The 17,814-nt window shown below is 47.4% G+C and overlaps 1 pseudogene; it reads left to right on the top strand.

Annotated features, from left to right (window-relative positions):
- The first annotated feature begins 545 nt into the window (after positions 1–545).
- Positions 546–1,018, top strand: LOC140428724 (cold-inducible RNA-binding protein pseudogene; annotated as a pseudogene).
- Positions 1,019–17,814: the final 16,796 nt, after the last annotated feature.

Below are 17,814 nucleotides of genomic sequence, written 5' to 3'. Positions count from 1 at the left end.
CTAAACCTCTGCCATGACCTAAATTCCGTCACTTTCAAATTCAGGGTCACAAGAGGTGGTGTCAGGATGGTCACGGGGCCATCAAATGCGGCGTTCCCAATCATGGGAAGAAGTGCTCAACGGCTTTGACCGCTTTCAGACTGCCGGCCATCCTGCGCATGTCTGTCCTTCAGCAGTGTGCAGGCCTGGAGCCCAATAGGGCAGGCCGCCTCCGCCTGATGTCAGCGCACAGACCCAGGAGCAGATCTTTTCAAAGGATCGATGGAATTTTGCCACCAGAGGCAGCAGGTCGCAGGTCACGCGCCTCTAACACTGACGTCACGTGGTCTGTGCATGGGATAGACTCATCCATTTTGAGCTGCCAGCAAGCAAGTAAGCAACAGGACTGAAGAATTGAAAATGGATCATTTCATAATAAGGAAGAGAGGGCCAGCAATACAAACAGGCCAGGATCTCACAACTAAATCTGTTGGATATAGCTACTCAGGTGAGTCCACAGCAGGACAGAGCAATGGTGGTTGTAGTGATATCATGGTTGTGTTGTAATGACTCAAGAAGGAAAGTTGTTCATCGGCGGCCTCAACGAGCAGGGCCTGGAATATGTTTTCTCCAAGTATGGGCAGATCGCTGAGGTGAGAGTGATTAAAGATAAAGACACCGTTGGGGACCGCGGTTTCGGCTTCATCACTTTCGAAAACCCCGACGACGCCAGGGACGCGCTGCAGGTGATGAATGGAAAATCCCTGGACGGGCGGCAGATCCGGGTGGGCCTCGCCGCAAAAAGGTCGGGCGGTGGCCGCAGGTACCGTGGAAGCCGAGGCGGCAGCGGTGGCTACAGTAACTGCAGGAGAGGAGGAGGCGGCTAAGGGGTCGGAACAGGAGCGGCGGCGGTTGAGGCCGGTAGGATATGGGAGACCGGGAAAGCTATTCGGGTGGGTACAAGAGCCAAGGTGGACACTACTACGGTGGTGATGGTGGTAGTAGTTATGGAAGCCGCTCATACAGGGACAATGACTGATCAAATGTAGAGAAGCATTTCTGCCAGATTCAGTATCAACCTCCCACCTTGTTCAGAAAATGGCTCTTGGAACCGCAGAAAGCAGTATCTGATGAGCCTCAAATGAGACTCCAGGATGGTATGTTGCCTCCCTGGTGCTAGGGTCAAGGATGTCTCGGAGCGGGTATAGGACCTTCTGAAGAGGGAGGGTGAACAGCCGGTGGTCGGGGTACACATCGGTATAAATGACATAGGTAAAAAAACGGGATGAGGCCCTAAAAGCAGGATACAGGAGCTAGGAAGGAAGTTAAGAAATCGGACCTCAAAGGTAGTGATCTCAGGATTACTACCGGTGCCACATGCTAGTCAGAGTAGAAATGACAGGATATATAGGATGAATACGTGGCTGAAGAGTTGGTGTCAGGGGGAGGATTTCAGATTCCTGGGGCATTGGGACCGGACCTGGGGGAGGTGGGACCTGTACAAACCGGACGGGTTACACCTGGGCAGGATTGGAACTGATGTCCTAGGGGGGCTATTTGCTAGAGCGGTTGGGAAGGGTTTAAACTAAAATGCCAGGGGGGTGGGAACCTATGCAAGGAGTCAGAGAAAGGGGGAGCAAGGACAAAAGCAAAAGGTAGAAAAGTGAATCAGAAAAATGATAGGTGGAGAAACCAAGGACAAAATTCAAACAGGGCAGTAGAGAAAAATATTGAGAACAAGACAAACATTGCGAAAAAGACAAACTTAAAGGCTCTGTGCCTTAATGCACGGAGCATTTGCAATAAAGTGGATGAACTAATCACGCAGATCGATATAAATAGGTTTGATATAATTGGGATTACGGAGACATGGCTGCAGGGTGAACAGGGATGGGAACTGAATGTCCCAGGGTTCTCAGTATTTAGGAAGGACAGGCATAAAGGAAAAGGTGGTGGTGTGGCACTGCTGGTTAAAGAGGAAATTAACACAATAGTGAGAAAGGATATTAGCTCTGACAATGTGGAGTCTGTATGGGAAGAGTTGAGAAATACCAAAGGACAAAAAACATTAGTGGGTGTCATATATAGACCCCCAAACTGCAGTGGTGAGGTTGGGAATGGCAATAAATAAGAAATTAGAGATGCATGTAACAAGGGAATATCGGTGATCATGGGTGATTTTAATCTTCACATAGAGTGGGCAAATCAAATTAGCCACAATGCCGTAGAGGAGAAATTCCTGGAGTGTAGCCCGAATGATTTTCTAGACCAATATGTGGAGGAACCAACTGGAGAGCAGGCCATCTTAGACTGGGTACTGTGTAATGAGTAGGGAATCATTGCCAATTTGGCTGTACGAGGGGATGAGCGACCATAACATGATGGAATTTTTTATCAAGATAGAGAGTGAAGTAGTTGATTCGGAGATTAGGGTGCTCAATCTTAATAAAGGGAACTATGAGGGTATGAGGCGTGAGTTGGCCTTAATAGATTGGGGAGAGTTACTTAAAGGGATGACAGTGGATAGACAATGACAAACATTCAAGGAACGCATGGGGGAACTACAGCAACTGTTCATTCCTGTCTGGCACAAAAGCAAAGGGGTAAGAGGGCCATATCCATGGCTTACAAAGGAAATTAGAAATAGTATCCGATATAAGGAAGAAGCACACAAATTGGCCAAGGAAAATAATAGGTCTGAGGATTGGAAGCATTTTAGAATTCGGCAAAGAAGGACGAAGGGATTGATTAAGAAGGGGAAAGTACAGTACGAAAGGAAGCTTGCAGGGAACATAAAGACTGACACTAAGAGTTTCTATAGATATGTTTCCCCCGACAGCCAGAAACAGGGGAATGCATAATAAGGGACAAAGAAATGGCTGAGCAATTGAATACATACTTTGGTTCTGTCTTCACAAATGAGGACACAAATCAGATACCAGAAATGTCGGAGAATGAAAGGTTTACTGAGAGGGAAGAACTGAGGGAGATCAACATTAGCAGAGAAATGGTGCTGGGAAAATTGATGGGATTGAAGGCAGATAAATCCCCAGGGCCTGAGAATCTGCATCCCAGAGTGCTTAAGGAGGTGGCTCTGGAAATATTGGATGCATTGGTGGTCATCTTCCGGAATTCTATAGACTCTGGAACTGTCCCTGGAGATTGGAGGGTAGCTCACGTCACTCCGATATTCAAAAAAGGAGGTAGAGAGAAAGCAGTGTATTATAGACCAGTAAGTCTAACTTCGGTAGTGGGGAAAATGCTTGAATCCATTATCAAGGACTTTATAGCAGAACATTTAGAAAGCAATGGCAGGATCAGTCAGAGTCAGCATGGATTTATGAAGGGAAAATCATGCTTAACAAATCTGTTGGAATTCTTTGAAGAGGTAACCAGTAGAGTTGACAAGGGGCAGCCAGTCGATGTGGTATATTTGGACTTTCAGAAGGTGTTTGACAAAGTCCCGCATAAGAGATTATTGTGCAAAATTAAAGCGCATGGGATTGGGGGAAATGTATTGAGGTGGAAAGAAAACTGGTTAACACAGAGGAAACAAAGAGTAGGGATTAATGGGTTCTTTTCAAATTGGCAGGCAGTAACTAATGGGGTACCACAGGGATCGGTGCTGGGACCCCAGCTATTCACAATATATATTTATGATTTGGATGAAGGAACAAAATGTAACATCTCAAAGTTTACAGATGATACCAAATTAGGTGGGAGGGTGAATTGTGATGAGGATGCAGGGATCCTACAGCAAGATCTGGACAGGTTGGGCAAGTGGGCAAATCAATGGCAGATGCAGTATAATTTAGATAAGTGTGAGGTTATTCACTTTGGAAGCAAAAACAGGAAGTTAGATTACGACCTGAATGGTTGTAAATTGCAGCGGGACCTGGGTGTCCTTGTGCACCATTTGCTGAAGGTAAGCATGCAGGTGCAGCAGGTAGTAAAGAATGCTAATGGAATGTTGGCCTTCATTGCGAGAGGTTTTGAGTATAGAAGCAGGAATGTGTTGCTGCAATTGTACAGGGCCTTGGTGAGGCCACACTTGGAGTATTCTGTGCAGTTTTGGCCTCCTTCTCTGAGGAACGATGTTCTTGCTCTCGAGGGGGTGCATCGAAGGTTTACCAGACTGATTCCAGTGATAGCGGGACTGTCATATGAGGAGAGATTGACTAGGTTGGGATTGTTCTCACTGGAGTTCAGAAGAATGAGGGGGGATCTCATAGACACTTATAAAATTCTAACAGGACTAGACAGAGTAGATGCAGGGAAGATGTTACTATGATGGGTGTGTCCAGAACCAGGGGTCACAGTCTGAGGATTCAGGGTAAACCATTTCGGACAGAGATAAGGAGACATTTCTTCACACAAAGAGTGATGAGCCTGTGGAATTCATTACCACAGGAAGTAGTTGATGCTAAAACTTTGAATATATTCAAGAGGCGGCTAGTATGCACTTGAGGAGAATGGGATCAAAGGCTATGGGGAGAAAGCAGAATGAGGCTATTGAGTTGGATGATCAGCCATGATCGTGATGAATGGCAGAGCAGGCTCGAAGGGCCAAAAGGCCTCCTCCTGCTCCTATCTTCTATGTGTCTATGTATGTATCTATGTATCAATGAAATTTGATTTGCCTGTTATGTTAAAATGCTAGAAAACCATTTTCATCATTGTCATGATTAATCTTGTTACCTGTTGTTTAGTCTGGAGTACTGCCTTATGTTGGGGCTTTCGACTCGGAACCTCAAATACCATGTCGTTTTCTATATTATTTAAAAAATAAGACCGTTGGTCATTTGGACGTTATCCCGGCCACTTAAACCGCCACTGAGTCTCCTTTTGTCAGCTCCTTTTGGAATTTGTCGAAATCGTTTTGCTTTCTGGTGAGACAATTCCATGCGGTGCAAAGAATGAAACAGCAGAAATGTTTCACTCCCGCTGTCTGGCTGCTCCTTATACAAAATCTGGTCTTTGGAAACCCGGACTGCCGTTCTTAACATGACTGGTCTCCGAGAATACCATGACTCGAGTTATTTTTCTTTTAATCGACCGATTTTCGTTGAATCTGTTAGTCTGGTTCTTGGCTCAATTACCTCATTATGAGGATTGAACATTTCTTTTTTAAAATTTAGCCTTGTGGCTTTTAATGAATTTAAATGTCTTCACTTGGAAAATTGGCATGGAACATGCAGGAACTTTTTTTTTATGGGGAGAGCACCTTGAATTGAATGTTGCCAGCAATGTACCCGATTACCTGAGTCATTTTCCTTGCCACTTAAAAGTAATGAAAGATCTTCCTCTGCACCAGCTTTTTCATGTAACTTATTGCAAAACTCTTTGAAAGCAGACTGATGGTCTTTGTTTTAAAACTCATTTATTGAAAACTGGATACTGACTTTAAATATCAATTGTCATTTGCTGTACTTCCATCAGCTGGCATAGTCCTTTGAACAGGACGTTGCCACTTTAGAGACAAATCCTTTTGCCAGTGGATGCATCTGAATAAAATGCAGCTTCAGGAACAAAAAAGAAATGGTTGTGTTGTAATTCACACACTGACCACTAGGAGTCTCACTAGTATATAAGTGAATGTAAAGTCAGCTGACCAGGCACTGGCTGGAGGAAGTTAAAGAGTGAGATTGCATGTGCATGATTTTGCTGTTGTTAATCTGTTGTCTTTATATAGTTTACCCCCAGTTAACGTTAGTAAACCGTTTATAACTTTAACTATAAGTGTTCTTGTAATAAATCAGGCCAACCAACAAGAACATTTCATGGTACCAGAGTAGGAAGGTATTAAACACTGAGAAAAAGAAAGACCATCAGCCTGCCACAGAGATTTGAAGATTTACCAGACTGCAGAATTAACACCATGGAGTCATTGAAGCCACCAAAGAGTCTCAGCTTTCATGGTAATGTGGACAGCAACTGGCAAGTGCTTAAACAACAATTTAATCTGTTTCTTATTGCAGTAAATTTAGAAGATCAATCAGATTTGCGTAAGGTAGCGATGCTCCTACCAGCGGCAGGGCCAGAGGCAATTGCTGTGTTTAATATGTTTAACTGTGCAAACAATGAAGATAGTAAAAAAATTAACAAAGTAATTCAAAGATTTGACGCCCATTGCGACCCCAGAAAGAATGGAATTTGTGAACGCTATGTGTTTAGATCACATTTACAGAAGACAAGAGTGACCATAGCTCAGTTCATCACTGATTTAAAATTAAAAGCTAAAACTTGTAATTTATCAGCTGTCGAAGCTTCCACGATTTGGGACCAGATTGTGTTTGGTGTGAATGAAAATAGGCTGAGGGAACGGTTGCTGAGGGGATCGGAGCTGTCTTTGAAACAAACAGTTAAGATTTGTCACGCTCATGAGCTAGCGGCCCATCATAATGAAATGTTTCTCAGTAATGGTGGCGTCTTGTTGGAGGAGAAAACTCTGGTTGCCGCCCTTTTTCCAAAAAGGCAGGAAACTTCAAGAAAATGGCTGGAAATCTCCTGCAGCTCCTCGCACACCAACAGACAGGTTAAAGATCAGGACAAAGTATTTCTGTGTAAAAGGTGTGGTCAAAGGCACAAATTAAGGCAGTGTCCAGCGTTAGGCAAGTTTTCTTCCAGACGCAAAGGAAAAAAATCGCTTTGCTCAGAATTGTTACTCTAAGCTCAACCCCAGACCAATCAGCACAGTGGAAGACACAGTCTCCACTGATGAAACATAATTGTTTGTTGGAGTTATAATACAGTAGAATGAATTTTTGGAAGCATCAAAAAATTCTCCTGCATTTAAAAAATTGCAAACTGATACTCCATTTAAAACAAATGAGGTTGATGAGGACAAATGGTTGCTACCACTTGAAGTGAACGGTTCAGTGGTCCGATTGAAGTTATGATGTGGAGACGCCAGCGTTGGACTGGGGTGGGCACAGTAAGAAGTCTTACAACACCAGGTTAAAGTCCAACAGGTTTGTTTCGAATCACTAGCTTTCGGAGCGCAGCGCCTTCCTCGGGCGAATGGAGAACATTGAATGTAAAAGTTCTGAGTAGCAAGGTCAAACTTTGAGAAAATCAGCCAGAGTCAGATGAAACCCAATTTGACTCAATTTGTAGATTTGGACTATTTGTACATACTATGCTTGCTGTTCTTGTGTATATATGTATCTATATATGTATATTTGTTAAACCTGTTTTTAAAATTTAAAAAAAAAAATAATACTGCTAGACTCTTAGGCTCATAATATCACATGTAAATATACTGATGATAATGTATTAATTTATTCTTTCAAAGGAAAGGGGATGTAGTGATATCATGGTTGTGTTGTAATTCACTGACTGACCACTGGAGTCTCACTAGTATATAAATGAATGCAAAGTCAGCTGACCAGACACTGGCCGGAGGAAGTAAAAGAGAGAGCTTGCATGTGCATTATTTTGTTGTTGTTTATCTGTTGTCTTGTATATAGTTTACCCCCAGTTAATGTTAATAAATCATTTATAACTTCAACAACAACTTGTAATAAATCAGGCCATCCAACAGGAACATTACAGTGGTGTGAGCGCCAGGGCCTCTGGTGAACAATCTATTAAGAAGAAGCTGGCCAGTCGATTTCGGCGTGAGAACAGCTGGTGAGTCAGTTTCAGCGGGAGCAGTGCGGAAGTGGCTGCTGGGAGGTAAGTCTGTCCTTTAAAAGCACTTGTCTTTGCAGGGGCAGGCCAGACGATTTCGGCGTGAGAACAGCTGGTGAGTCAGTTTCAGCGGGAGCAGTGCGGAAGTGGCTGCTGGGAGGTAAGTCTGTCCTTTAAAAGCACTTGTCTTTGCAGGGGCAGGCCAGTCGATTTCGGCGGGAGAACAGCTGGTGAGTCAGTTTCAGCGGGAGCAGTGCGGAAGTGGCTGCTGGGAGGTAAGTCTGTCCATTAAAAGCACTTGTCTTTGCAGGGGCAGGCCAGTCGATTTCGGCGGGAGAACAGCTGGTGAGTCAGTTTCAGCGGGAGCAGTGCGGAAGTGGCTGCTGGGAGGTAAGTCTGTCCTTTAAAAGCACTTGTCTTTGCAGGGGCAGGCCAGTCGATTTCGGCGGGAGAACAGTTGGTGAGTCAGTTTCAGCGGGAGCAGTGCGGAAGTGGCTGCTGGGAGGTAAGTCTGTCCTTTAAAAGCACTTGTCTTTGCAGGGGCAGGCCAGTCGATTTTGGCAGGAGAACAGCTGGTGAGTCAGTTTCAGCGGGAGCAGTGCGGAAGTGGCTGCTGGGAGGTAAGTCTGTCCTTTAAAAGCACTTGTCTTTGCAGGGGCAGGCCAGTCGATTTCGGCGGGAGAACAGCTGGTGAGTCAGTTTCAGCGGGAGCAGTGCGGAAGTGGCTGCTGGGAGGTAAGTCTGTCCTTTAAAAGCACTTGTCTTTGCAGGGGCAGGCCAGTCGATTTCCGCGTGAGAACAGCTGGTGAGTCAGTTTCAGCGGGAGCAGTGCGTAAGTGGCTGCTGGGAGGTACGTCTGTCCTTTAAAAGCACTTGTCTTTGCAGGGGCAGGCCTGTCGATTTCGGCGGGAGAACAGCTGGTGAGTCAGTTTCAGCGGGAGCAGTGCGGAAGTGGCTGCTGGGAGGTAAGTCTGTCCTTTAAAAGCACTTGTCTTTGCAGGGGCAGGCCAGTCGATTTCGGCGGGAGAACAGCTGGTGAGTCAGTTTCAGCGGGAGCAGTGTGGAAGTGGCTGCTGGGAGGTAAGTCTGTCCTTTAAAAGCACTTGTCTTTGCAGGGGCAGGCCAGTCGATTTCGGCGGGAGAACAGCTGGTAAGTCAGTTTCAGCGGGAGCAGTGCAGAAGTGGCTGCTGGGAGGTAAGTCTGTCCTTTAAAAGCACTTGTCTTTGCAGGGGCAGGCCAGTCGATTTCGGCGGGAGTGGAGCTGGCTGGTTAGTCAATTTCAGCAGGAGCTGAGAATTTTTTTTTAAATTAGTGTTTTAGGCGGGAACAGGAAGTCGACCCACGGACGTCTGGGAAGACCCTCACCAATAAATTCTGGTGGAGAGGAAACCCGAGACACTACACGTGTAGTGTCTCCCATCCGCCCTCCTCCTCTAACCTAATAATAAAACCCATTGGTCTGAGGTAAGTACCATATTTTATTATATTATTATTATTTTTTATAAAAAATTTAATTTAGTTGTTAGCCAGATCTTGGTAGAAAGTTAGAGGAATGGCAGGGAAGGGAGTGCAATGTTCCTCCTGCAGGATGTTTGAGGTGAGGGATGCCGTTAGTGTCCCTGCTGATTTTATCTGCAGGAAGTGCTGCCATCTCCAGCTCCTCCAAGACCGAGTTAGGGAACTGGAGCTGGAGTTGGAAGAACTTCGGATCATTCGGGAGGCAGAAGGGGTCATAGATAGCAGCTTCAGGGAATTAGTTACACCAAAGATTGGAGCTAGGTGGGTAACTGTAAGAGGGACTGGGAAAAAGCAGTCAGTGCAGGGATCCCCTGCGGTCGTTCCCCTGAGAAACAAGTGTACCGCTTTGGATACTTGTGGGGGGGACGACTTACCAGGGGTAAGCCATGGGGTACGGGCCTCTGGCACGGAGTCTGTCCCTGTTGCTCAGAAGGGAAGGGGGGAGAGGAGCAGAGCATTAGTAATTGGGGACTCTATAGTCAGGGGCACAGATAGGAGATTTTGTGGGAGCGTGAGAGACTCACGTTTGGTATGTTGCCTCCCAGGTGCAAGGGTACGTGATGTCTCGGATCGTGTTTTCCGGGTCCTTAGGGGGGGAGGGGGAGCAGCCCCAAGTTGTGGTCCACATTGGCACTAACGACATAGGTAGGAAAGGGGACAAGGATGTCAGGCAGGCTTTCAGGGAGCTAGGATGGAAGCTCAGAACTAGAACAAACAGACTTGTTATCTCTGGGTTGTTGCCCGTGCCACGTGATAGTGAGATGAGGAATAGGGAGAGAGAGCATTTAAACACGTGGCTACAGGGATGGTGCAGGCGGGAGGGATTCAGATTTCTGGATAACTGGGGCTCTTTCTGGGGAAGGTGGGACCTCTACAGACAGGATGGTCTACATCTGAACCTGAGGGGCACAAATATCCTGGGGGGGAGATTTGTTAGTGCTCTTTGGGGGGGGTTTAAACTAATGCAGCAGGGGCATGGGAACCTGGATTGTAGTTTTAGGGTAAGGGAGAATGAGAGTATAGAGGCTAGGAGCACAGATTTGACGTCGCAGGAGGGGGCCAGTGTTCAGGTAGGTGGTTTGAAGTGTGTCTACTTCAATGCCAGGAGTATACGAAACAAGGTAGGGGAACTGGCAGCATGGGTTGGTACCTGGGACTTCGATGTTGTGGCCATTTCGGAGACATGGATAGAGCAGGGACAGGAATGGATGTTGCAGGTTCCGGGGTTTAGGTGTTTTAGTAAGCTCAGAGAAGGAGGCAAAAGAGGGGGAGGTGTGGCGCTGCTAGTCAAGAGCAGTATTACGGTGGCGGAGAGGATGCTAGATGGGGACTCTTCTTCCGAGGTAGTATGGGCTGAAGTTAGAAACAGGAAAGGAGAGGTCACCCTGTCGGGAGTTTTTTATAGGCCTCCTAATAGTTCTAGGGATGTAGAGGAAAGGATGGCGAAGATGATTCTGGATAAGAGCGAAAGTAACAGGGTAGTTATGATGGGAGACTTTAACTTTCCAAATATTGACTGGAAAAGATATAGTTCGAGTACAATAGATGGGTCATTTTTTGTACAGTGTGTGCAGGAGGGTTTCCTGAAACAATATGTTGACAGGCCAACAAGAGGCGAGGCCACGTTGGATTTGGTTTTGGGTAATGAACCAGGCCAGGTGTTGGATTTGGAGGTAGGAGAGCACTTTGGGGACAGTGACCACAATTCGGTGACGTTTACGTTAATGATGGAAAGGGATAAGTATACACCGCAGGGCAAGAGTTATAGCTGGGGGAAGGGCAATTATGATGCCATTAGACGTGACTTGGGGGGGATAGGGTGGAGAAGTAGGCTGCAAGTGTTGGGCACACTGGACAAGTGGGGCTTGTTCAAGGATCAGCTACTGCGTGTTCTTGATAAGTATGTACCGGTCAGGCAGGGAGGAAGGCGTTGAGCGAGGGAACCGTGGTTTACTAAGGAAGTGGAATCTCTTGTTAAGAGGAAGAAGGAGGCCTATGTGAAGATGAGGTGTGAAGTTTCGGTTGGGGCGATGGAGAGTTACAAGGTAGCGAGGAAGGATCTAAAGAGAGAGCTAAGACGAGCAAGGAGGGGACATGAGAAGTATTTGGCAGGAAGGATCAAGGAAAACCCAAAAGCTTTCTATAGGTATGTCAGGAATAAGCGAATGACTAGGGAAAGAGTAGGACCAGTCAAGGACAGGGATGGGAAATTGTGTGTGGAGTCTGAAGAGATAGGCGAGATACTAAATGAATATTTTTCGTCAGTATTCACTCAGGAAAAAGATAATGTTGTGGAGGAGAATGCTGAGCCCCAGGCCAATAGAATAGACAGCATTGAGGTACGTAGGGAAGAGGTGTTGGCAATTCTGGACAGGCTGAAAATAGATAAGTCCCCGGGACCTAATGGGATTTATCCTAGGATTCTCTGGGAGGCCAGGGATGAGATTGCTGGACCTTTGGCTTCGATTTTTATGTCATCATTGGCTACAGGAATAGTGCCAGAGGACTGGAGGACAGCAAATGTGGTCCCTTTGTTCAAAAAGGGGAGCAGAGACAACCCCGGCAACTATAGATCGGTGAGCCTCACGTCTGTAGTGGGTAAAGTCTTGGAGGGGATTATAAGAGACAAGATTTATAATCATCTAGATAGGAATAATATGATCAGGATAGTCAGCATGGCTTTGTGAAGGGTAGGTCATGCCTCACAACCTTATTGAGTTCTTTGAGAAGGTGACTGAACAGGTAGATGAGGGTAGAGCAGTTGATGTGGTGTATATGGATTTCAGCAAAGCGTTTGATAAGGTTCCCCACAGTAGGCTATTGCAGAAAATACGGAGGCTGGGGATTGAGGGAGATGTGGATCAGAAATTGGCTAGCTGAAAGAAGACAGAGGGTGGTGGTTGATGGGAAATGTTCAGAATGGAGTACAGTCACAAGTGGAGTACCACAAGGATCTGTTCTGGGGCTGTTGCTGTTTGTCATTTTTATCAATGACCTAGAGGAAGGCGCAGAAGGGTGGGTGAGTAAATTTGCAGACGATACTAAAGTCGGTGGTGTTGTCGATAGTGTGGAAGGATGTAGCAGGTTACAGAGGGATATAGATAAGCTGCAGAGCTGGGCTGAGAGGTGGCAAATGGAGTTTAATGTAGAGAAGTGTGAGGTGATTCACTTTGGAAGGAATAACAGGAATGCGGAATATTTGGCTAATGGTAAAGTTCTTGAAAGTGTGGATGAGCAGAGGGATCTAGGTGTCCATGTACATAGATCCCTGAAAGTTGCCACCCAGGTTGATAGGGTTGTGAAGAAGGCCTATGGTGTGTTGGCCTTTATTGGTAGAGGGATTGAGTTCCGGAGTCGGGAGGTCATGTTGCAGCTGTACAGAACTCTGGTACAGCCGCATTTGGAGTATTGCGTACAGTTCTGGTCACCGCATTATAGGAAGGACGTGGAGGCTTTGGAGCGGGTGCAGAGGAGATTTACCAGGATGTTGCCTGGTATGGAGGGAAAATCTTATGAGGAAAGGCTGATGGACTTGAGGTTGTTTTCGTTGGAGAGAAGAAGGTTAAGAGGAGACTTAATAGAGGCATACAAAATGATCAGGGGGTTGGATAGGGTGGACAGTGAGAGCCTTCTCCCGCGGATGGAAATGGCTGGCACGAGGGGACATAACTTTAAACTGAGGGGTAATAGATATAGGACAGAGGTCAGAGGTAGGTTCTTTACGCAAAGAGTAGTGAGGCCGTGGAATGCCCTACCTGCTACAGTAGTGAACTCGCCAACATTGAGGGCATTTAAAAATTTATTGGATAAACATATGTATGATAATGGCATAGTGTAGGTTAGATGGCTTTTGTTTCGGTGCAACATCGTGGGCCGAAGGGCCTGTACTGCGCTGTATTGTTCCATGTTCTATGTTCTAAGCTGAAATCAGGAACAAAGCAGTGAGGAATGGCTTTATTAATTGTACCAATGCAAATCAAGATTCAAAACCCATGTGTGTTATATGCAGGGAAGTACAGAGGGCAGTCGAGCGGAGCCGCTGATTGGCTGTTGCGGGGAAATTTGCATACGTCCGTGTGCTCACCCTAACTTGAAGGTGGTTTGTGGAGGAGCAGTCGTCAAGTGAAGACAAGCATCCAGCAGAGGGCAGTAGAGTGGAGCTGCTGATTGGCTGTCACGGGAAAATTTGCATACATCCGTGTGTTCATCCTCACTTGAAGGTGATTTGTGGAGGCGCTGTCGTCAAGTGACATTTAAACCCGAAACACTTCTTCAGTGTTTCCCTCCCTACCCCCTCCTCGAACCAAAAAAACAAACAACCGCTGTAAAGATCAAGAGGAAGGCTCGAGGCAGGTAGATGTTGAACCGTGACATCACAGCCTGCAGGTAAGGGACTGGCTGGTGACTGGTAAGTAGTTTTTCTTTTTATTTCCATCAGGTGTTATCGTGCAGGGCGCAAAGGTTCCTGAGTGAGTGCTTGCTGAGAAGCGGAGTGAATAACAGGTAAGCTCTTTCTTTCTTTTTCTTTTTTTATCCAGATGTGATGGAAGTGAAGGTAGTGCAATGTTCCTCCTGCAGAATGTTTGAGGTGAGGGACGCCGACAGTGTCCCTGCTGATTTCATCTGTGGCAAGTGCACCCATCTCCAGCTCCTCAGAAACCGCGTTAGGGAACTGGAGCTGGAGCTGGATGAACTTCGGATCATTCAGGAGGCAGAGGTGGTCATAGATAGAAGCTTCAGGGATGTAGTTACTCCGAAGAATAAAGATAGATGGGTGACGGTGAGAGGGGCTGGGTGGAAGCAGTCAGTACAGGGATCCCCTGTGGTCGTTCCCCTGAGTAACAAGTATAGCGCTTTGGATACTGTTGGGGGGGGGGGGTCTTACCAGGGGTAAGCCATGGGGTACAGGTCTCTGGCACAGAGTCTGTCCCTGTTGCTCAGAAGGGAAGGGGGGAGAGGAGTAGAGCATTAGTCATTGGAGACTCCATAGTTAGGGGGATAGATAGGAGATTCTGTGGGAACGAGAGAGACTCGCGGTTGGTGCGTTGCCTCCCAGGTGCCAGGGTGCGTGATGTCTCAGATCGTGTTTTCGGGATCCTTAAGGGGGAGGGGGAGCAGCCCCAAGTCGTGGTCCACATAGGTACCAACGACATAGGTAGGAAAAGGGATAGGGCTGTAAGACAGGAATTCAGGAAGCTAGGGTGAAAACTTAGACCTAGGACAAACAGAGTTATTATCTCTGGGTTGTTTTTTTAAAAATATATTTATTAAAATTTTTTAACACAATTTTTCTCCCTTACAAACAATAACCCCCCCCTCGTAACAAAAAAAACCGAGAAATTGCGCAGAGCAAGATATATACATGGCAAAATGATATATTTACACAGCTTTGTACACTGGCCCTCACCTGTACGTGCCAGTTTCCCCAACCCTTCATGTTATTTCTTGCTCATCCACCCTCCCAGGCAGTCCCCTCTTCCCCCCCCCCCCCCCCCCCCAGGACGTCCCCTCCACCCCCCCCCCCCCCATCCCTTTTGAGCAACAGGGACAGACTCTGTGCCAGAGACCTGTACCCCATGGCTTACCCCTGGTAAGACCCCCCCCCAACAGTATCCAAAGCGGTATACTTGTTACTCAAGGGAACGACCACAGGGGATCCCTGTACTGACTGCTTCCTCGCAACCCCTCTCACCGTCACCCATCTATCTTTATTCTTCAGAGTAACTACATCCCTGAAGCTTCTATCTATGACCTGAAGCTGCTGCTGCTGACCGACCTTCCTCTAACGCTCCGCGAGATAGTCTAGGAACGGTTGCCACCGCCTGTAGAACCCCTGCGCAGACCCTCTCAAGGCCAACTTAATCCTCTCCAACTTTATGAACCCAGCCATATCATTTATCCAGGCCTCCAGGCTGGGGGGCTTCGCCTCCTTCCACATTAGCAAGATCCTTCGCCGGGCTACTAGGGACGCAAAGGCCAGAATGCCGGCCTCTTTCGCCTCCTGCACTCCCGGTTCGTCCACTACTCCAAATATTGCTAGCCCCCAGCTTGGCTTGACCCGGACTTTCACCACCTGAGATATTGCTCCCGCCACTCCTCTCCAGAATCCCTCCAGTGCCGGGCATGACCAAAACATATGGACATGGCTAGCCGGGCTCCCTGAGCACCTTCCACATCTGTCCTCTACCCCAAAGAACCTACTCAACCTCGCCCGCGTCAAGTGCGCTCTGTGGACCACCTTAAATTGAATCAGGCTGAGCCTGGCACACGAGGAGGAGGAATTAACCCTACCTAGGGCATCAGCCCACAGACCTTCCTCGATCTCCTCCCCCAGCTCCTCCTCCCATTTACCCTTCAACTCTTCTACCAGCGCTTCCCCCTCTTCTTTCAACTCCTGGTGTATTTCCGACATCTTGCCCTCCCCGACCCATACACCCGAGATCACCCTATCTTGAACTTCTTGTGCCGGGAGCAACGGGAATTCCCTCACCTGTCGCCTCACAAAAGCCCTCACGTACATATATCTAAAGGCATTTCCCGGGGGTAACTCGGAACTTCTCCTCCAGTGCCCCTAGGCTCACAAACGTCCCGTCGATGAACAGGTCCCCCATTGTTCCAATCCCCGCCCGATGCCAGCTCTGGAACCCCCCGTCCATCTTCCCCGGGACAAACCGGTGGTTACCTCTGATCGGGGACCACACCGATGCTCCCATTGCACCCCGGTGCCGTCTCCACTGGCCCCAGATCCTTAACGTTGCCACCACCACTGGGCTCATGGTATACTTTGTCAGCGAGAGCAGCAGCAGTGCCGTCACCAACGCCCCCAGGCTCGTTCCTTTACAGGACGCCATCTCCATCCTCTTCCATGCTGCCCCCTCTCCCTCCATAACCCACTTGCGGATCATCGCCACATTTGCTGCCCAGTAGTAGCTCCCCAGGTTTGGCAGCGCCAACCCTCCTCGGTCCCTACTGCGTTCCAGGAACCCTCTCCTTACTCTCGGGTCTTATTCGCCCACACAAACCCCATAATACTCCTACCTACTCTCTTAAAAAAGGCCTTGGTGATCACGATGGGAAGGCACTGAAACACAAACAGAAACCTCGCAAGGACCACCATTTTGACCGACTGCACTCTACCCGCCAGCGAGAGCGGTAACATGTCCCATGTTTTGAAATCCTCCTCTATTTGCTTATCTCTGGGTTGTTACCCGTGCCACATGCTAGTGAGACGAGGAATAGGGATAGAGAGGAGTTGAACACGTGGCTACAGGGATGGTGCAGGAGGGAGGGTTTCAGATTTCTGGATAATTGGGGCTCATTCTGGGGTCGGTGGGACCTCTACAAATGGGATGGTCTACACCTGAACCAGAGGGGTACCAATATCCTGGGAGGGAAATTTGCTAATGCTCTTCGGGAGGGTTTAAACTAGTTCAGCAGGGGCTTGGGAACCTGAATTGTAGCTCCAGTATACAGGAGGTTGAGAGTAGTGAGGTCATGAGTAAGGTTTCAAAGTTGCAGTTGTGTACCGGCAGGCAGGAAGGTGGTTTAAAGTGTGTCTTCTTCAATGCCAGGAGCATCCGGAATAAGGTGGGTGAACTTGCGGCATGGGTTGGTACCTGGGACTTCGATGTTGTGGCCATTTCGGAGACATGGATAGAGCAGGGACAGGAATGGTTGTTGCAGGTGCCGGGGTTTAGATATTTCAGTAAGCTCAGGGAAGGTGGTAAAAGAGGGGGAGGGGTGGCATTGTTAGTCAAGGACAGTATTATGGTGGCAGAAAGGACGTTTGATGAGGACTCGTCTACTGAGGTAGTATGGGCTGAGGTTAGAAACAGGAAAGGAGAGGTCACCCTGTTAGGGGTTTTCTATAGGCCTCTGAAAAGTTCCAGAGATGTAGAGGAAAGGATTGCAAAGATGATTCTGGATAGGAGTGAAAGCAACAGGGTAGTTGTTATGGGGGACTTTAACTTTCCAAATATTGACTGGAAACGCTATAGTTTGAGTACTTTAGATGGGTCTGTTTTTGTCCAATGTGTGCAGGAGTGTTTCCTGACACAGTATGTAGATAGGCCAACGAGAGGCGAAGCCGTATTGGATTTGGTACTGGGTAATGAACCAGGACAGGTGTTAGATTTGGAGGTAGGTGAGCACTTTGGTGATAGTGACCACAGTTCCATTACGTTTACTTTAGTGATGGAAAGGGATAGGTATATACCACAGGGCAAGAGTTATATCTGGGGGAAAGGCAATTATGATGCGATGAGGCAAGACTTAGGATGCATCGGATGGAGAGGAAAACTGCAGGGGATGAGCACAATGGAAATGTGGAGATTGTTCAAGGAACAGCTACTGCGTGTCCTTGATAAGTATGTACCTGTCAGGCAGGGAGGAAGTGGTCGAGCAAGGGAACCGTGGTTTGCTAAAGCAGTCGAAACACTTGTCAAGAGGAAGAAGGAGGCTTATGTTAGGGCACTCGAGAGTTACAAGTTAGCGAGGAAGGACCTAAAAAGAGAGCTAAGAAGAGCCAGGAAGGGACATGAGAAGTCTTTGGCAGGGAGGATCAAGGATAACCCTAAAGCTTTCAATAGATATGTCAGAAATAAACGAATGACTAGGGTAAGAGTAGGGCCAGTCAAGGACAGTAGTGCGAAGTTGTGCTTGGAGTCCGAGGAGATAAGAGAGGT

This window comes from Scyliorhinus torazame, chromosome 8 (assembly GCF_047496885.1).
Source record: "Scyliorhinus torazame isolate Kashiwa2021f chromosome 8, sScyTor2.1, whole genome shotgun sequence".
Taxonomy (NCBI): Eukaryota; Metazoa; Chordata; class Chondrichthyes; order Carcharhiniformes; family Scyliorhinidae; genus Scyliorhinus; species Scyliorhinus torazame.
This window is presented reverse-complemented; position numbering and strand designations above follow the sequence as displayed.